Source organism: Pteropus medius, unplaced genomic scaffold (genome assembly GCF_902729225.1).
Source record: "Pteropus medius unplaced genomic scaffold, Ma_sr-lr_union100, whole genome shotgun sequence".
NCBI lineage: Eukaryota > Metazoa > Chordata > Mammalia > Chiroptera > Pteropodidae > Pteropus > Pteropus medius.
The window spans coordinates 1,752,734-1,774,691 of NW_024349798.1; the positions used below are offsets into that span (position 1 = coordinate 1,752,734).

General features: G+C 39.4%; 1 protein-coding gene across 4 annotated transcripts in view; it reads left to right on the plus strand.

Annotated features, from left to right (window-relative positions):
• XPO6 (exportin 6) overlaps positions 1–21,958 on the plus strand; it is a 97,348-nt gene that overhangs the window by 658 nt on the left and 74,732 nt on the right. The window lies entirely within an intron of this gene.

A 21,958-nucleotide genomic window follows, 5' to 3' on the forward strand; every position in this document is an offset into this window, starting at 1 on the left:
GTGGGAGCGGGCCCTGGGACTGCTGAGCCATCGCTTCTCCCTTGGGCGGGGAGAGGCGCGTGCCGAGCAGGGCAGCGACACATGCGTGCAGGGTTTGCAACCCCGGCTCTGCGCTCCCATCCCCCCAGGGATATCTCAGGACTGGGAGGGACCTGGAAGCACAGCAGGCACAACCCTTGCATCTGGTGTCTTCCTGTCACGGTGTAGCTCATCATTACAGTAGCTATCATTTTTTGAGGGCTTGCTATGTGGCAGGCCCTGTGCCAAGTGATTGACATGTGCTATTTAGCACACCAGCCCTCTTCCGAAGTGGGGAGACTGAGGCACACAACCACAAATTACCCAGCTCAAGGTCACTCTTAATTGACAGTGGCACAACTTGAACCCAGGCAGTCTGACTTCAGAACTATTGGATGCAACACACAGAGCTGGTCGGGGTCTTGCTGTAGGTTTATATATGGGGAAACAGAGGGTTTGTAATTTGCAGAGGTCACTTACTTAGATAATAGCAGTCAGGAACGGTGCTATTCTTTTGAAACTGATGTTCTTTCTACTACATGCTCTGGCCTTTTCCCTGTAGTGCCTGGAAAACTATTCATCCTTGCAGATCCAGCTTAGAATCTGCCTCTGCCGAAGATACCTTCTGCATTTTCCACGTACTCCCTTAGATTTGTGTACTCACATCTATTTATTAAGCACTTGTCTTTTGTTATTGTAATGGTTTCTGAACCTTATCTATCTACTATTGAAGACTCAAGTCCCTTAGAAGTGAAATCGTCTGAACCTTTATGTGCCCTAGCTCTTGGCAGTAGTAAGCCATGGGGAGTGGTTGATGGCCCACCCTATGTTTGAGCACCTTCGGTGACAGAAGTTTTCTTAAGGCTGCCCGTTTTACTCCTGCCAAGCTAGTGATTTAGTTGAGAAAGGGACACAGTGTGACATCTTCTGTAATATAGATGTTCAGGCCAGTGGGATTTTCAGAACATTCGAGAGGCCTGTGGATGGTGTGTTCAGGTTCTGGGCATAGAAAGAAGACTTGAGGTGTAGCCCTTGTCTTATTGGGGTTACAACCAGTTGGTTAAAATACACTGTTAATGCCAAGCAGCACTGCGTAGTAGGTACTATATGTAGTATAGTGGCAGGTCAGCTAAGCTCTCTGAGTTCCAGTTTCCTCATCGTAAAATGTGGAGGTAGGAATTCTTTAATTAATAAAGATGAAAGTAGTACTGAGTATTTCTTCATTTATTCTTTCAAATAATATTTTTTAAACTGTAAAATACACATAATATGAAACTTAGCATTTTTAATCATTTTAAGTGTACAGTTTTGTAGCTTTAAGTATGTTCACATTGTTGTGCATTCCATCCCCAGAACTTTTTTCATCTCGCAAAACAAATTGTACCTGTTAAACACTCCCATTCCCTTCTTCCTGTCCCTTGGTGACCACTATTCTGGTTTCTGTCTCTATGAATTTGACTACTCTAGATACCTAATATAAGTGGAATCCTTATTTCACTTAGCTTCTTTCACTTAGCATAATGTCCTTGAGGTTCATCCATGTTGTAGCACATGTCAAAATATCCTTCCTTTTTAAGGCTGAATAGTACTCCATTGTGTTATTTTGTTTATCCATTTTGTTTATTCATTCAACTATTGGTGGACACCTGGGTTACTTACACCTTTTGCCTTTTGTGAGTAATGCTGCTGTGAATATGGGTGTACAAATCTTTCAGTGAATGTTAAATAGCTATTATATGCCAGGCTCTAGGGAATGTCAGGTAAACACAGACATATTCCTCCTCTCAGGGGGCTCTGGAACCCCTAGGTAGAATATACTGGTTATGCACTAAGCCAAACAACTTTGTATTCAGGTTTCATTTTTATTGGCGATCAGAAGAGCATTATGAAATGACCACCTTCGAGCAATTAATTGTAAAGTAGTAGTTGATTTTATAATCACTATGTACAGTTTTTTCTGAAGTAAGTTTCGAGTCACATATTTAAGCACAGTGGATACGAGATGAACAGGATGCTCTAATCATGTCTTTTTTGCATCACTGTCATCAGAGGTTCATCTGTAGCTGTACCAGGGTCAGGGTGTGGGCAGGGCAGGCTTTGTCCCCAAAATGCAAGGAAGCCATTGCCTGGTTTGTGTCTTAAAGGAAGAGGGTCTTTCCCTGGTATCACAGCTATTTATTCCAGGAACTTTTTTTCCCATCTATTTCTTACTGACTTAACATTTTTAATTCTAAGAGTATTAGTTGACATGTTTGACAGTGGATTAGTGATTACCAGAGGGAAGGGAGGAGGAGGAGAAGAGGTAGATAAAGGTAAAAGGGGTCAAATATTTGGTGACAGAAGGAAATCTAACTCTGGGTGGTGAACACAATGTGATATATATATGACTTACTGTTGAATGATACACTTGAAACTTATTTGATTTTGTTAATGTCACCCCCAATAATTTTTAATTAAATCCAGCTTCCCATTTACCAGCTTGAAAAAAAGTGTTAGTTGACATGTTTGAGCCTTTGTAATGACTTCTTTTTAAAACTTCAACTCTAGTAAGACAAAAATGTTATAATATGATAAAACTACCATTTATATAGTATCTGCTGTAAGCTAGCTGTTTTCCATGTATTCATTTTTCAAGTCATTCAGTATCGGTTAACCACACCCACCCTGCAAGGTTATATTATTGTCATTACTACCGTAGGAGGAGTTGAACAGACCTGTTGTACGATATCTGTCTAACAAGCATTTGGACCCAAGGTGCTCTACACCAACGCCTGTGCTCTTTGCAGTACATATACTGTCTCATGTGGAAGATGATTGGTGATGTCATCCAACTGAATTTGTTTGGTTCTGAGATAGATAGTGATGGGGGCTAGGGATTATTGGAATTCCTTTAAACTGTCCTCCCAGGAGGAGAGATTTTGACCTGCAGATTTAAAAATAATTAAAAAAGATTTGTAGTTGCAATACCAGAATTACTAGAACAGCTATTGGGCAGCTACATTTGATTAAATCATCACTTTGGGTTGAATTCCCACGAGTTCTTAAGTGATGTAACATCTTAGAGGTTCCCACTACTTCTTTGAAAACTTATTACTTAAATGCTTATTATGGAAATTTTGTGCAAACTTGAGTCTTTGCTTAAATTTTTTTAGATGCTCAGAAAATTGCTTTGGTTAGAAAGGCTTCTCATTTTTGAATGTCACCTCTGCGAGTGGTCTGTAATGTAGGCAAAACCAGACCTTATATTTGGCAACTCAAATGGTGTGTCTGTCATTCATTTGTCCATCAACAGTGTAGTATTGTGCACCATGTGGTGGGAGTTTTGAAGAAGCCATGGTGGTGTAGGGAGGTGGCAGGGAAAGGTTCAGCAGTACTCAGAGGCTCTGTAGTCAGTCACGTAATTAGAGGTGGACTGGGAGACAGGTTAAAAAATATCAAGAAGTGACTTTAACAGCTTTTGAAAAAATTAGTACCTGACCTGGTTCAAGTGATGAAATTATCTGGTAGACAAAAAACTCAATGTGATATAAAGAAGTAATTCTCTACTGTAGGTCAGAGCTTTCTAGTGCCTCAGTTTATTCATGTATGAAATAATATACTGACTTCCTGAATCAAGCTTAAAAATCCTGGTTACTATGGATATAATATAATAATATAATAGTTGATATTTATAAGGCTTAGCATATGCCAGGCATTTTACATATATTAACTCATTTACTCTTCCAAACAATGCCAGGAGGTAGAGACTATTTTTAATTCTCATTTTATAGATGAGAACATTCAAGGCCCAGAGAGGTGAGGCATCTTCTCAAGGTCACACTGCAACCACATGGTGGAACTGGCATTCAAGCTCAGGCAATCTGGCTGAGTCTGGGCTCTGAACTGTTACTCTTTCACCTCTAGAGGAGTGATGTTTGTTGCCCCGTTTCTCTAGGAGTCAGTTTAGCGAGGAAGTTGGGACATATATTCTGATAATTATAAGGGACTGTGATAAGGGTGATAGAAGAATATCTGAGGGAGATTAACTGAGGAGAGGGGCCAGCGGAGGCTTCCTGGGAGGTTGAGTCTTGAAGGATTAGGAAGAATTTGACAATTGGATGAGGGAAAAAAGGATCTTTCAAGAAAAAATTGTTGGCAGGTAGTTAACAACAATCAGGTACCTATCAATAAAGATAATAGTGATAGGTGTAAAGGGAGGGAGAGCATTTATTGAATATTTAGGACTTTTTAGGGCTTTATATGCAAACGGCACTCAGGCATGGGACCCTTTCTCATAGTAAATACTATTACCCCATTCTTGCTAGCAACTGCCCTATTTCTTTGTTCCCTTTTGCAACAAAACTCTAGGTAAGAGTGGTTGCTAAGTGGTTACCCTCTGTTCTCTCTCAAGTTCATTTGTCAAGGGCTTTTCCCCCACGGTGGCTAAATGCAGTGGTTTTCAGTCCTCATTTTACTTGATCTGTCAGTAGCATTGGACAAGTCGAGCACTCCCTCTTCCTTAAGTTTTCATTTGGCCTCCTGGACACCAAGATGTGCTTTTGATTTTCCTCCATCTCACTGATCTTTGAACAGCTGGGGTGCCCTAGGCCTCAGACCTGGTGAATTCCCAGTCCAGACCTCTCCTCCGCTGTAGTTCTCATGTATCCAACTGCCTGCCTACTTGACATACAAGCTCGTTTGCCAGGCACTTCAAATATAACGTGTCTCATACTCAACTCTCGATCTTCTGTAAGTCTTCTCCACCCATAGCCTTCATTTGGGGGCTGCTCCATCCTTCCAGCTGCTTGTGCCAAAAACTTGGAAGTCATCCTTGACTTTTCTTTATCTCACATCCCGCATCTGGTCATATCAGGAAAGCTGATTGTTGTCTACCTTCGAAATGTAGCCAGGACTTTATCACTTCTTACTCCCTCCACTGCTACCCTCTAGTTCAGGCCTTCATCAACTCTTGCCTGGATTATGGCAGTTGCGTTCTAACTGTTCTGCTAGCTTCTGGGCTTGCCCCTTTATAGACTGTTTTCAACGTAGTAGCCTCAGTGATTCTTAGAAAAATCTAGGGCAGGTTGTGTCTTTGTTCAGTTCCTATGGCTCTTCATTTCACTTAGAGTGAGCCAGTAGCGGCCCATGTGCTCTTGCATGGCCTACTGTGCCCTCCATATTCTGGCCTGTGGTTATACCCTGAACCTATCTTCTGCTATCCTTTTGGCTCACTGGTCAGCTACTCTGGCCTCCTTGCTATTCTTCAAATTCCAGGTGTATTTCTGCCTCAGAGATTTGGCCTGGCTGTTGCCTCTGCTTAGACTACACTTTCCCCTCAGATAGCTGCACGACAAGTTTGACTTTCTGCGAGCCTTCTCAAGAGTCATCTTCTCAAAGAGGCATGTTTACCACCCTATTTAAAATTGTAATCCCACTCTAGAACTCCCAGTCCTGCTTTACTTCTTTATATAGCATTTACGATTTGTAAACATTTTATATACTTAATGTTATTTATGAAATCTATTTTGTTATCTCCTTCTGCTAAAATAATAACTCCATAAAGCTAGGGATCTTTGCTTTGTTTGCTGATGTATCCCAAGAGTCTGAATTAATTCCTGTTTAGTAGCCAGTTAAATTGTGGTAGGAATGCTCTGGAGGTCTTGGGTGTTCAAAGGTGGTTTTATTTTTTATCTATTTTTTATTTTTCCCCCGTCTTTAATCCCCCCCGCCCCACTTCCACCCTTGACCTACGGATGTTGCCATCTCCCCTTAAGAACTGGATCTCTGAAGGTGGGGTGTTGCCTCCCATGTGCTTGCGGCACACCCCCAGGGCCTGGCGTACCCAGGGAATAGTCTGTGGCTCCACCTGGGGTGCAAACCCAGGACCTTCTGCGTGTAAAGCAGACGTGCTAACCACTACACTGTGGAGCCACCCCCTCAAAGGCGGTTTTAGGCGAGTAAGCTAGGTTCCCTATGATGAGTAGAACTTGCAGTGAGAAGATATTTCAGAAGATGAGAGTGTAACTAAGTGTGTAATGTTAAGAAAGACTGGTTTGGCCATGGCGGAGGTTTTGTGAAGCAGTTGGATAGAAAGCTGTAAAGATAGTTTATGACTAGCTTATGGAGGGCCTCCAGGACTGCTTCAGGGAGTTGGGCTTTGTTTCTTGGCTGGTTTTTCCTTAAAAATTAATTCATCTGCCATGCGTAGGTTAGATTGGTGTGAGAAACCAGATATGACACCATGCTTGGATGGATGTGCCAAAGGCCTGTTTTTAGATGTGGAGAGGAAGAGTTAAGAATTGTCACTGAAAACTGACTGATTTCAGGTTCAAGGAATGAAGAAAAGGGGAAAGCTCAAACTGATTTTGGAAGCCTCTAACCAGGCAATTGGGAATAGTAGAAAATTTTAATTGGTGATTTGGATTTGGTGGGAATGGTAAAGAAACTGACAGGAAGCTGGCAGGAGATGGGTCGTCTGCTGATAAAATAAGGGATCTGGCTCTGTAGATAGGTGGGCAGTTGCTGCCGTTGTGATGAAGGTAATTGGCATTGGGCAGTACAGGGATCTTGATGATTTTAGGTAGTTGGATTGTGGACATACCTGGTCCAAGTCAAGGAAGATGTGACAGAACATCTTGGGGTGAAGAGGGAGGGAATTCCTGAACATGTAGCAGCTGTTCTACCTCTGCTTTTTCAAACCTGTTTCCCTTCCCAGCCAAGGTTCATTCTACAATTATTGCAGACTTTTTGTCTTTGCTATGTTTTGAGATCACCTATAATCTCTTGTGCTGAATCCAATACAAATTGCCTCTTTTCAGTCCTTATGCTATCTGACTTTTCCTTTTGGCCTTTAGCAACCACCAGTCTCCTTTTCTTTTCCCGAAACACTTTTTTTCCCCTTGGCTCCCTTGGCTTTCTTAATATTACTCTCTCGGTTCAGTCTCCTTGATCTTTCTCATGGCTTCAGCTATTGACCTGTGTGCTAGTGAGAACTCAGCCTTCCTTTCCAGCCTTGGATATCCACCTGAGTGTCCTGTAGGCATCAAATCAAACATGTCTAAACTAAATCCATCATCCTTCCTTCAGGTTAGCACCACCTCCTCCATGCCCTAGTACTGTTAATGACCTTATTCACAGGACACTCAAATGATAAATCTGTGTCATCTTTAACTTTCCCTTTGCCTTCAGACCTGTTGATGCTGCTGCTAACTTGTGTCCTGACCCCTCACCTTTCCCTCCATTCCCTCCACTTTGGTCACGCTGTCGTCTTGTTGGCTTCCAGGTTCTTCCACCACCAGTCTGTCTTATGTAGTCCTACCAGAGCTACCTCATGGAACTCAGAAGCGATCATGTCACTTGACCCCAAATCATTTGGAACAGAGGGTCCCCATTGTTGTCAGAAACCAAGTTTTTATCATAGCAGAGTAGTAGAAAGCACAATGAGCCTGGATTTTCATATTTTCACTTACTTTTAGTTTTCTCAGGGATGAAAGTGATTTATTAAATGCATAAAGTGATTTATTTGGAATATTTTTTAGACTTCCCAAATTACATCGTGTTCTCTAGCCACAATGAACCACTTGTCATTCCCAGAACACTGAGTACACGTTCATACTTCTCTGCCTTTGCTTAGTGCTGTTCCCTCTGCTTGAATGTCCTTTTCTTCATTTTTGCAAGTGAGTCCTTACCTATAATTTCCAGGTCACCATAACCTCTTTGAGACTTTCCAGTCACTAATTTCACATTTATCATCTTTGATTATAGTTAGACCTTTTTTTCACTTTCATTTTTTGGATTTGTTTTTATTATATAAGAATTATAAGACTATATTGCAGTAAGTGTCAAATGGTTTGGAAATTTGAAGAGCAAAGTATGAAACTCATTCATTTGTGCCTTCACTCCCCTCCACTCCCACTCCAAGCCTGGGAGTGGGATTCTCTCTCTGAGTCCATATCAGGATGAGTCGCGCTCCTCTGCTTCTCCAGTGCCCAGTAAGCATTCAACAGTTATTTAGGTAGTCACGAGTCGTGTGAAAATAAATCCAAGAGAATCAAGGTGGGCCCTTTAGGTTAATAAATGATAGTAGCGGTATTTAGAGAGAGTGGTAAGATTGAAATAGAGTATGAACGTAGTTAAATACCCTGTTTTTCCAAAACCCAAGGCAGCCAGCAAGCTCAGGTATTTTTTCCCCTGGGCAGGTGGAGATGTGGAGCAGGTGAGCAAGGGGAGTTGTTAGAACGAATGCTATGTAGATGATGTACTTACTGGGAGGCTCTAAAAACTAATTGCTGCTGGGGGAAGTGTTGAGGAATAATTGCAAATGGGGATGGAGGGAGCGGAGAAAGTTGTGGATAGGGACTGAGGAGACTCGTAAGGCAGAGAGAAGTGAGGGAGGTGAAAGAGGCTAATGGGAAGGGAAGGAAGCTGGGGTTTAGAGGAAGAAAAAGGTCAGTGCGTGTTTCATAATTACGTGTTGTGCTGACTGTTGCTCGGGGGCCCTCGTGTGCTGAATACAGTACATCATTTAACATCGACAGCCACCCTGCAAGGTAGATATTATTATCTTTTCCTGTTTTACAGTTGAGGAGGATGAGGACACTGAGGCTCAGGGAGGTTCGTGTCAGTAGCTTCTCCAAAATGACATAGTAAGTTGATAGAGACAGGATTCAGACCCAGCACTATGACTCTACAGCCTGTGGGTTTTTGTTTGTTTTTTTTTAACTACTAGTTTTTTTCTTAAGCTTGCGCACATTTACTTAGGCATATTTACCTGAATTGTAGCCCGATTTAAATACTGTTTCAGGAAAAACACTACCTCTAGTTATCTAACCTTAAAACTTGCAAAATATGCTTCATAATAGGGCAAGATGGTCAGAGTTTGCTGTTAACAAAAGAGAAAATAGATATTTCTCCATATCCTCTAATATGATAGAAAAAGCATGACCACAATGGTGGCTGGACCACGTTACAAGTCATCTACAGGAAGGTTGCTTGATTTTTTTTTTTCCCCCACAGTGAAGAACTAGTTTTCTTTTATTGATTAAAAATAATTTCTAATCCATCACGGGCCAATACTTTTATGAAAGACAATAAAAATGAATTGTTAGCAAAATGAAATGAAAAACATGTTTCAAAATATGGTCCTAAAGTTGTTACTGGATTTGACAGACATAAAATTGTGGCAATGCCAAATTGATATGGAAGTATTTAAATGCTTTCAATTTCTGTACTTTGCCATAGACTAGGAATAGTGTAAAGAGCACTCCTTGAGCAGCATTTGTTGATACCATCTTAGTTCTGATTTCTTCTGAAGTGGTGGCTCCTTTCTCTTCCTCCTAATTATGGGTGGTAGCCCAATCCTGAGCTTTCTTCATCCTCATTCACCCCTACTAAAATTCATCTGACTAATAAACTTTTTTTTTTTGGTTGGGTTTTTGGTCGAGATGCTTGGGATCGAACCCAGGACAACATACACCAATAAACTTTTGAAGCAACTTCCATACATAGGTCACAGTGTTAGGGATACAGAGCCAATTATGACATAATTATGACAGTATTTGCTCTAAAGGAAGTTATAGTTCAGTGGAGGAGTCAAGGGAGATACATAAATAGCTGCATGTGATGATGTTTTCACCAAAACAGTAATAATAATACCTAGTCTTAGGACTTCACCTTTTTTCCTCAGTCCTGGCTTTTTATCAGGTGCTAGTGCAGTCAGTATCTCTGACTTTTTGTTAAATATCTCTGGGATATTCCACTTTCACTTCACTTTTGCTTTCTAAAACCAAAAACCAGTTGCTTGATTTCAGTTCAGCCTATTAGGTTTAGTTTTTGCAGTAGTTCATTTACATAGAGCAGCCTGCTGATATTTTATATGAAGGTTATAATGAAAAGGATCTCTGGTCTCAGATTCCCTGAAATGCTAAGGGTATTTCATAAGCTAAATGCAGCCGGGAAAAAAAAAAAATCCTTGGTTTCTAAATTGGCTAATAATCAGACCTGGGAAGATTTTTTTTTTTTTTTTGATAATAACCCGAATAATTTTTATAAAAATGACACGTGCGTATTAAAAAATAAAGATACAAAGAACATGGCAGAACAATTACCCCAAATTCTACTACCCTAAACTATGGTTAACATTATCTAAACATTCCATATATCTTTGTATCTATCAGTTGATCGATCGATAAGGGGAGTGGATACCTAATCTAAGTACTTTTATTAAAAAAGTGACTGCTCATTTTTGAGTCATTCTAGTATTAAAAGGAAAGTCAATTTACTATCATTTGTATTAAAAAAATAACCTACACTTTTTGAAATATATATACACAGGAAGTTGCAAAACGAGTACAGAGAGTCCCATGTACCCTTCACCCAGATTCCCTCAATGGTGACATCTTGTATAGCTGTGTGCAATATCAAAACCAGGGAATTTGACATTGGTATATATCAATTATTAACTAAACTATAGACCTTATTCAGTTTTTACCATTTTTTAACCTGCATTCGTGTGTGTATGTATGGTTCTGTGCAGTTTATTCCATGTATTGATTCATGTAACCACCACCACAGTCAGGTTACATAACCACATAAAAGAATTACTTTTTGCCTAATACTCTTTGTGTTTGTAGTCCCCCTCCCTCTCACCAAGCAGCTACCAAGCTGTTCTCCATTTCTATAGCTTTGTCATTTTGAGGGTGGTATAGGAATATATAATCTGCCATGTGTAACCTTTTCAGGTCAGCTTTTTTCACTAAGCATAATGCTTTTGAGGTTTATTCATCTCACTTGAATTTAATAGCAAAACAAAACAGAAACAAGTGAAACTGAAAAAGGAATTGTCAAATTTCAAATAAATCTTTCCTTTATTATTAGCTCTTGATAAATCCCTGTAGGTTAAGGAAAAGGATTATGAAAAACATTAAGATGATGGCATTATTTTATACAAATATATATTCCATGTTTCAGTTCTGGGCAGTATCAGTATACTTCATAATAGGAAAAATAAGAACATTTGCACTCCTGCCTTTCCCTTTTCACTCTTCATTATTTTATTTTGTCTTTAGAGCATAATCTGATCTATACCCATAATTCCTTTAGTATTTAGTTTTATATTTTAAAGCATCCAGTGTTCCTCTCTGATTCTTGTTTTTAATTTTATTTTTCAGTGAGTTGACATTCAATATTCTATTAGTTTCAGGTGTGCAGTGTAGTAGTTAGACATTTATATAATATACAAAGCGATGCCCCTCATTAGTCTAGTTCCCCACTGGTTCTTTTAACTATAGTTTTCATATCTGAGTTCTTCGATTCGACTCCGTTGGCTAGATTTTGTCAGTTTTTAAAAAGGGTGCCTTATTTGGTGAATTAAAGAGTGCCAGCTTGCCTGCCTGCCTGCCTTTATACTTGAAGGACATCTTGATTAGGTGTAAAATTCTTGGGTTGTAATCTTTCCCTCAGATCTTGTAGACAGTGTTCCACCATCTGGGATTGATTGTTTTGTTGAACCTTTTAATGCATTTAACATTGATTAGCTGATAATTTTTTTTTTTTTTTTCCAAAAGAGTTTGCTGTATCTCCTGAATTATTTCATGTTTGAAGCTGTCTTATCTGTTATCCTTACCCATTGGTGGCAACCCGGCTGGGTATACTCATTGGGTATACATTCTTTTCCTAAGAAGTCTGTATCTATTTCTTATTGTTTTCTGTCATTGAATGATATGAGGAAAAACTTGGTTAGACTAATTCATATAGTGCTCTCCCTTTACCTCAGTTAGAGATAACTTGCCTTTTTTACGTGGTTGCTAGAAGAAATCTATTTGGCTGAAGTTCATTAACTCAATTAAGATATCTTTTAGCGTGGGTCATTCTTTTATTATTTTACCCTGGAACATGGTATGCCTGCCGTAATGTATTTACCTAGTTCCCTATTTTAGAATTTTAGTGTTTGCTGCTAATACCATAAGTACTACAATAAACACATTGAATATATATTTGCTCACTTTGTGAGATTGTAGGATAAATTACCAGAAGTGGAATTGTGGGGCAAATGGGCTGTGCATGTAAAAATTCTGGTTGATAGTGTTATTCCTACAAAGGTATTGTATCAGTTTATACTCTCACTAATGGGATAGTGCCTGTTTGCCTATCTTCTGGTAACAACATTAACACTTTTTAATGTAAAAGGTGAAAATGGCACTTGAATTACATGTGCAGTCCTTTAGTTACAGTGAAGTGGAACATATTTTGATATTTTATTGCCATGTGTATTTTTTCTTATGTCAGCTGATCATTCCTGATCTGATCTTTGTAGATTTTTTTGTTGGGTCAGCCAACAAAATTTTTTTTTTTTTTTAAGTGTAATTTGGCTAAATAATTTTAGAATGCTGATAAAATGAGATTTAGAATAGCTTGCACATTTGGTTGATGAATTTCTCGCTGCTGATTTTAGTCAGAATAGGAACACTAATAACATTTTATGTGTACTAATATTGTGGACTTGAATAAAATTATTGTTTTGTAACCATCATCCATTTATTTACCTTTTGTCTAATGATCCTTGCAGTTAAGATGTACATTCTTCCCTACTTAGCTTCATGTTTATTTGTCATAATATTATGTAAGAACAGGTTTAACTGTAGGAAAGCAATTACAGTGCCAGAAAGTTGCAGAGCTCACCTTGGTGAAGTGATTTTTCTGGTAATCATTTATTGCTGGTTCTTCTAATTGAGTAATGAACCAGGGTATATAAATTAGAATATTATAGGGAATATGAAGTAGCTTCATAGGAGAGTTTATTAATCATACATACTTAAGGTTTCTCTGATTTTTCACTGTAACTCCCCCAGTGGCAGAGAGAGCCTGTATCTGTTGAAAGGAAGGCGCCTGTCCTGGGTCTATAGGTCATAGCAACCCTCTGTAAACCTGAAATTTCTTGAAAATCTTGGGTTGTATCTTAAACCTTTATTGTTTAAAGATCGGTAATATATTCTTTTTTCCCTTCCTCTCTTCTCTCCTCCATTCCTTTCCTCCCCAATCTTCACAAGCCAATTAAAGATACAGGCATATGTCATCTTCAAGGAACACTGGGTGGCCTTCACCTCATTTTACTGTGGAGGTAACTGGTTCATGTCTCCAAAGCTTTGTGGACTGGCATACTTTACTGAGAAGTGCTGAAAAATCACATCATGGTGTATCTGTAAAGAAGACTTCTTAGAAAAAACTTGAAGTCTTTTGAAGAGACCTCAAAGAAATGTAAGAAGACATTTTTGAGAGAGAATCCTTTACACCTCAGTAGTGAACAGATTGAAGATGAAAGAACTTTGATTAGCATACTCAGTAGACCCTTGATATTTAATACTTGTGTTTTTGATGGATTGTCAGTAACCTTCAAATCCTTTGATAGATCATTTGCAATTTTAAAGAGGTCCGACTTGCAGAACCTTCAGGTTTCTGGAGCAAGTCACTTAGCTGGCCAGTGAGTGGGCCCAGCTGACCTCTTAGCTCCGCGTAGCCTGGAGGTTCTTTACTCTTCAAGGCTATGACTTGGGAGTTATAAAAATCTTTATACTTTATGTAAGATAATCTCTCAAATTCAGCTAAGAACTGGTGATGCACATGAAAAGATATGAGGAAGTTAAATCTCTTAGCAAATAGAAGTTATGGGTAAATTAGTAGAATGTTAAAATTTGGTGTCTTGGATCCACCATACTCTAGGTGTAGAAAGAAAGGAAAGCAATTCCTAATACTGGGTGAGTGCTGGGCCATTGCAAACATTGCTCATTTAGAGAAAGTTGAAAAACACACTTACACTTAGTTCCTGGTGTGAATCTGTGCACTGGGATGTGTAATTTGTAATTCTTTACTGAAATGCAAAGTTAGGAGCTGGAAGGAAGCCTTGTTGGTGAATTTAGGGGCTTAATAATTGAGAGTTGCAAAATAATTGAGAATTTTTGAGTGTAAGTGTGGAAAAGGGCGAGTAGAAGTTCTAGAAGTTTATAACTTCTGGAAGTTTTGAACCTTGCACGAGGAGATGTACGTGTCAGCAAATGGATACAGTGCAGATAAGTACAGAAACAGAATCGTGTAGAGGTACAACAGGTCTTAAAAAAGAAAAAAAAAAAGAAAGCCTGGCTAAATTGGGGATGGGAGGGCTGTATCAGGGAAGGCTTCCCAAAGGAGGTGACAACTGAATTAGGTTTCAAAACAGAAGTGGGAAGTCACTAGAAGAGTTTGGGGCCTGAGTGAGGAAGCAGAAAGGTCATTTGGGGCAGATGGAGCCACAGATATACACAGAAAAGTGAAAAAGCTCTGTGTTTAGGTCCGTTCATGAAGACGAAAGCTTTGAAATGTGGAAGAACAAGGCCTCTAGTGGGTAAGTGCAGGTGATTTCTGTGGGGGCAACTACTCCAGGAAAGGCTTTATTTAACTCACGAGGAAAAGAGCCTTATACTTATTACTGCCCAGGAAATTGTTCATCTACATTCCGCATTCTGTTTTTAGTGAAAGATAAATTAAGTGATCTATCGAGGAGTTATTTATTTAATTTAAATGTCTTATTTTGAGATATTTTAGACTTGCAGAAGCACTGCAAAAATAGTACAAGAGAGTTCCTGTATACTCTTCTCCCATAGGGATTTATTTAAAAACACCCTCCCCCCAAAAAAAATTCCCCAAAAAACTGCAGTAGCCATGCCTTCTAAGATGTGTGGCCAGTGATTTAGTGCAGTTTCTGCACCTTCTTCGTTCTAGTACTGTTTGGCAATTAAAGTAGGTACTGATGCTGTCAGAAAGTCTTCTCTGCCACTTCTTGATTTTGCTATTATTATTTTCCTGACTGTAGAAAGTGTTTTGGGCTCTAAAATATTTGTTAAGTATAAAAAAGACAAGAAATTACCACCATCTGATTCAGCCTTTAATGACATTTTGGTTTGTTTCCTTCTAGTCTTTTTTTCGCTTTACTTTTTAAATATGGTTGAGATCACACTGTAAATGCAGTTTTTTCTTCTGCCTTTTCCACTTAACATTATAGTATAAATGGTTTTCGAAATCATTAAATACTTTATAAATATTTACAATGGCTTATAATATTGCATTACATGGATTCTTGGGCATTTAGATTGTTCCATTTTTTTTTGCCATTGTAAATAATATGTGATTAATGTTTTGGCAAAAAGCTTTTTCTGTATTTCAGAAAATTGCCTTAGGCTAGATTCCCAGAAGGGCCCAAGGGTATGAAGATTTTTTTTTAAAATAAATCTTTTATGTTAAAATAGTTTTAGATTTAGTATGAACATTTTTAAAGTACGTCATCAGATATTTTCCAGAAAGGTTATGCCAGTTTATTCTTCCTACCAACTGAAGATAAAATACACTCATCAGCACTGGGTAGCACTAAGAAAAATGTCGCAAATTAAATAGGTTAAAAAATGGCTTTTCATTGTTCCTCAATATCTTTTTTTGGTAGGAAAATTTATCAAGTTAGATTTTATTTTTGTCTGTTTATAGGAGTTAGGTACCTTATGCTTACTGTTTACTTAAGAATCCTTTATCCTTTATTAGAAATGGTACCTTAACATATTTTTTTTTCACAGTCTTAAGTTGGTGATTTTTTATTTTGGCACACTACACATAACATAAAATTTACCATTTTAAAGTGTACAGTTCAATGACTTGAAATACATTCACAATGTGTGCAATCGTTGCTACTCTCTAGTTCTAGAGCTTTGTCGCCACTCCAAAGGAAACTCCTTACCTATTAATCGCATTTCTCCTCCCCCTAAGCCCTGACAACCACATTTCTGTCTCTATGGGATATGCTTATTCTAGACATTTTATATAAATGAAACCATATATCTTTTAAAACAAAAAAAAATGAAGTAAACTTTGAGTTGAATCTGTGTATTATAGTTTGAAAATTAACTACCTATGGAAACACTCTTGAATTTAGCATGTATAGTTGGTCAAGATGTCCCATTCCTAGTTTATGGTTATTGTCAGCAGAGAGAGGGCTACAAGTTTTGGGGTAGGATGGATCTAAAAATACAGATAGGAAGAGTCTGGTGCTTGGAGAGTGAAAGCCAATGAAATGACAGCACATTCCATGGCCGGGACTATACAGGGAACTCTTCTAAAAGTTAACCTTCACAGCAGAGTGATTTGAGAACTGTCAGGAAAGGTACTTCCCTGTGTTTCATCAAAAAATAGCAACAATAGCAGCAAATAGCCTAAAAGCTAATTAATAAATTTATGACGGTATCTAATACAGAAAACCTCAGAAAAGGGATAAAATTTTGCTTAAAAGCAAGAGTGGTATTGGGGATAGCAAGGACAACCAGAGACGGTCCAGGGGCGTGTGTTTCTCCGTTTGACGTCTTCACTGGGGGTTCTGGGTGGTGGTATGTTTCTAAGTTAAGTGGTTTTTATTTTTCATGTAGAATTATTTTCCAAAATGGGAATGAGGCCTTTTCCTTAGTTTTTTAGATCAGGCACTCACTGAGGTGGAATGCTTGGTATAGATAGAGGATTTTATTTATGGAACCAAATACAGCTTCCGTCGTAAATTCACAGGTGGGCAAGTCAATGTCATGTTTTAATCATTTCCCCAGAGCCTGATCCCCTTAGGGGTGGGATGAATGTGAATCAGCAAAGCCAAGATCAGAGTGTAGATTAGGGATTCCTCAGCCCCACATAGGTGGTGGCCTAACTCTTTATTTCAACATATTTTATAATTAAGCAGTTGGCAGGAAATTTTTGTAGCAAGTGTTCAGTAAGGAGTGTACTTTAGTGTTTAGTTATTTCAGTATATTCCTAGGTATGTGAAGACTAGTATAACCTCATTTAAGAGCAGGGTTTGGGGGCCAGCATTTGAATCCTGGCTCTGCCGTGTTACCCAGGTGTGTGATTGGGGACAAGTTACTTAATCTCTTCAGGCCTCAGTTTCCTCATCTGTGTAATGGGATTGTTATGAGCATTAAAGGAGTTAATAATGTAAAGTCCTTAGGACAGTGCCTGGTGCTACTCAGTGCTAAGTAAGTGTTAGCTTTTTAAGTTATCACCATTAAGTAACTAGTTCACAGCCTCACTTACTATAAGAGAAGAAGTTAAAATTATTCCTACAGCAAGTATTTATTAAGTGCCTGCTGTGTGCTAGGCCCTGGGAACTTAGAGATGAATAGGAAGTAGTCCGTGTACTCCCAGGCTACCAGGGAAACCTGCACAGGTGATTTCTTTTTTTCTTCTCTTTTTTCTTTTTCTTTTTTTTTAAACAAGTGATTATTGTACAGAATTTAAATGATACAAGAGAATGTACAGAGTGTAAGCCTCTTTCCTTCCCCTGGTCCCCATAACCCCATTCTCTTCCCTAGAGGCAATCACCATTATCAATTTAGAAAAGAAATGTGTATGAGTGTGTATATATATATATAGTATGTATATGTTTTTTCATATTCCCTACTCTGTCTCCATGAATGGGTAGCACACTGTACACATTGTCACATTGTTTTGCCTTTTTGAAACAATTTATACTGGACATAATTGTATACATATGTATAGAGCTTCTTTACTGTTTTTCACAGTTGCATAGTATCCCACAGTATGGATATACCTTATTTAATCTTGCTTTGATGGAAATTTAGGTGGTTTCCAGTCTTTTGTTTTACAAAGTGTTGACCTAAGTAAGATCCTTTTATACATAAACTTTTGGAGGAAAAAGTCACTGAAAGTGTACTTGCTGCGTGAAGTTGTTTATGTATTCAGAATTTTGATAGGTATTGCTAAGTCATCTTCCATTGAGGTGGCATTAATTTATGCCCTTGCCAGCATTGTATCAGAGTGAAGAGGTCAGTTCAATTCAGTGTATGCAATGCAATGTTAGGAAGCTCAGAAAGAGTGGCCCTGCTAGGGGTTATAACTGTAGGCTTCACAGAGGTGGTTAAATTGTTAAGGAGTCTTAGTGCATAGGCAGGAGTTTACCAGGTAGAGAAGAGCATTCTAGATAGAGGAAATGGCATGTCTGAAGACATGGAAATGTTATGAGGAGGGAAAGTGAGAAGTTGGGTCTGGCTGAGACATAGGATGGGTGAAGAGACTGGATGAGGGAGTGTGGGGACAGGGAAGCTCAAGGAACAGGCTAGGGCCAGGTGATGCACTGATTTGATTCCGCCGTGGTCAGGTGATAACAACCCTGTTGAGTGGTGAGGGGCTTGCAGTTGAAAGATACCTGAAAGAATTTGCAAACCAGTCTTCCATCAGCCATTTATTACCTGAAGACAACTTTCTAGACTTGGTAGAATCTTGAATTATAAAGCTGGAAGGCTTTTGTGCAGAGGCATTTTAGTGTGGGGATTTCTTGCTCTTTGTGGAGTCTTACTGCTGGATTTGAGAGTATATAGGCTTTTGGTTCCCCCATTCCCCACCCCCACTAAGTAAGCAGAGTCTCTGAGTCTGTTTCATATATTAGAGTTCTGTGTGATATTTCTTTCCAAAAAAAAAAATAAAATAAAAAGAAACAAATAGAAGCCTGGAGGATGTATACTGCCATTCTTATAATCTCTGCAGAGCTGGTAGGCGATCTGTATAAAAATGAGAGTGAAGAAGTGAAGACAGTTGACATTCTTGGGATTTTTTTTATTTTTTTATTTTTTTAGCATTTAATTGACTTGCTATGTGGGATTTTTGTTTATTTGGTTTCTTTCTTTCTTTCTTTCTTTCTTTCTTTCTTTTTTTAAGCTTATTGACTTACCAGTGAAATATCTATAGAAGTTGTTTTGGTTATTATGGTTAAGGGTGCAAAGGGGGTTAATATGTCTCCTCACAAGTATGACAGTATGAGGGGGAGTTTTGTAAGTCCATTTGGCAAGTGAAGCACCTTGAGGCTCATAGAGGTTAAGTAATTTGCTAAAGATCATGGAAATCTGAAGTAGTGAAGTCAGAGATCAGATCCAGACAGATGTGGGGCTGACTCTAGAGCCCACCCTTCACAGTTAACACTGACAAACCGTTTGCGTTAAAGCATTCCCAGGATAGGGAGCAGCCAGCCATCTGTATAGTGGAAGGGCACAGGTGATAATGCTATGGAGTTTCTAGTCTTTAACTTTGCACTGTTGCCCATCGGGAAGGAGCAGAGCTGGGTTTTGAAGCGAATCAAAAGCATCATTTCATTGCTCTCCCAACTCCTTTTCCCCGTGTTCTAGCAGGGTTGCTAAGAACTGTGAGAAGGATGACATACATTCCCCTCTCAAACTTGTGTGGCGATCGGACGCTTATGGAAAACTGCATGTAGAGTCACCCCTTCATTATGTAGGGCTGTGAGCAAGGCCACGGTTCCTGGTGGGGTTGGGTAATTAGACAGGGGCTAAGTACCCATGTATTTCCTCCTGTATATCCTACCCCCCCACCCCAAACAAACAAGTTGCTGTCGTTCTGCCTTTCTAACCCAGTGAATCTCCAGTGGTATGGAGGAAGGGAATCATGTATAGTTTCAATATTACAGTATAGTTTTCCATATTGTAAAAGTCATAGCTTTTTAAAAATCATAGTTTTGATTACCAAGCGGACTATTGAAAGTAAAATTAAAAATTGCATCAACTAGTAGTGCTGTGCAGACCCAGAATACGTGTGAGTCCTTGGCTGAAGAGCATTGCTCTCACTCAGCTTGCTGTGTCTTCTCCCTTTGTGGCCAGCAGTCATCTAGGTGATGGGAGGAGCATTTAGAACTCCCCAGCCAGGAAGAGTCACTTCCTACTGAACACAGATCTTTGCTTATGCAGCACCGTCACACTTCCTGCATAATGTAACACTGTCAAAGGTCCCCCAGCAGCCGCTCTCAGGGGCATCATTGTGTATGTTGTGTGGGATACATAAGCACCCTTTGGCAGTTGGTAATGATACTTTGAGAGACTTAGAGTAATGTGACTTATCAGGGATTGAGAATTAAAGTAGTAATGTGGTGCCGGATATAGTGAGAGGGACAAGCTGCTGACAACTGATGGGACTTTGCCTTTATAAAAGCAAATCTAAACGTGGAGTTTGGGTAAGAGAAAGTTGCAATGAGTGAAGGATGACTACATTAGCCATTATTTGTGTTTTATAATCAACACGCAATATACACGCCTGATTGCATTTAATAACAAGGGTGCTCCAAAGAGCTTGCAGGATTTACCCAGAGTCATGTAGGCTGTCCTTAGTGGTGCTGGGACTGTCTCTAGCTTGTTATTTTCTCTGCCTGCCATGCTGTGGCCAAGTGCCTCTCAGTGGTGGCACTGATTCCCATGAAGCTTGTTCTCTTATTGCTTGTGCAGAGGGCATCCTTTCTGTGTCCCTTCATTCAGGGGGTTGTCATCTGGCAGGTGGGAGCAGTATTGGAACACATTCTTCTGGGCTTTGTTTACCCTCTCACTTTTTTCCTTCCCACAGGAGTGATTTCTTTCCTGTTTTGTTTATGATGGGTGCACTGGGGAGAGCCTAACACTGGCCCTCGTCTGCCAGGTGTGAGGTCTCTGCACCAGAACACTGCCCAGCGCTGTGCTTATAGTGTCACCTATTTACCTCTGGAGAGGCTTGTCTTCCTCTGTGACCTGCTTTCCTGTTGTTGCTGGGCCTGGGTGGGTAAGGACAGTTCAGGATGGGAAGAAGGAGGCATTGCAGCTTTGCCAGTCATGAAGAGGACATTAGGCTTTGACCTGCACTCGGTTTCTGGAGACTGTATGGCAACTGGATAGAACCTGGAGGGGAGGAAGGAAGTGATTATGCTCCCCCAAATCCCAGCAGTGTGTAATACAGTCTGGAGATTCTTGCCAAAATAAATGTTATTTTAACTTACTTAAAATGAGAGTTCTCTCTGGTAATAAATCAGGATGAGGGTGGTATAGGTTTTACAAGAGACTTGATCTTAAACAGTTGCAGGTGGTAGCAGCAGTTGAAATGAATTGGTTTACATATGAGCTGTAGTGTTAATCGTGATTTTAGATTTCCAGCATGCATTTACAATGGTCATCAGCTTTAGTTATTGATTACCCGATTTCATCTGATGCAAGGTAATGCCGGCTCCTTTCTTTGTCCTTACAGCCCTTGGAAAGGAACTCCTCGGTGCTGGGAAAGGGCTCTGGTGTCCTGCTCGGTGACTTGACCAGTAACAGGCCAACATTGGGCACGATATTCTCTCTGAGCTTCATTTTCCTCATCTGTAAAATGAGTTTGGACTTGCTGTTCTCTATTGTTTGTTTCTCTCCAAGGATTCTGTGATCCTGTTTTAGGATTTCTTGGTAGCCTGCCTTGCATTAATGTGCTTGCTCAGTAAGTATCCTTTGAGTTTAATTGACTAGGCATGGAGATATAAACATTTCATCCTCTTTGGGTATGTACCTGGGAAAGAGAAGCAGATGGGATTGTGAAGAGAGAGCCTATTCTTGGCTATTACTCATTTATTTTAGACAGTTTCTTACAGAACTATTTTTCTCATTTGCTTTTTTTTGGCTGTCTAATTAAAAACTTCTGACTGGAATATAAATAAATAAGTATATAAATTAATGTCTTTTAGCTCCTAGTGGGATATGGTTGTTGCCCAACCAGCAGATTCAAAAACTTTAATGTCTGGGCTATTTACTATCATTTTTCAAAAATTGCGGGTGATAATAAACCTGTCATCTGAGAGAATAGAGTAAGCTCCTCCTCCTTATTCTAGCCTTTGCTCACTTTCTCTTTGCCCAGCTAGTTTAGAACAGCAAGGTACAAGGTGGAGGGTACCGATCCAACAGATGACATTTAAAAACACTATTTATTTGGAAATAATTTTCAAACTGACGGAAAGATTGCAAGGAATGAGTAGTGCAAGGAAGACTCTTTTACCCTTTACCCAAACTCACCTGCTGTTAGCATCTTGCTGTTTACCTTATTTGCACTTTCTCTATGTATATACAGTTGACCCTTAAACAATGTGGAGGTTAGGGGCGCTGACTCCACA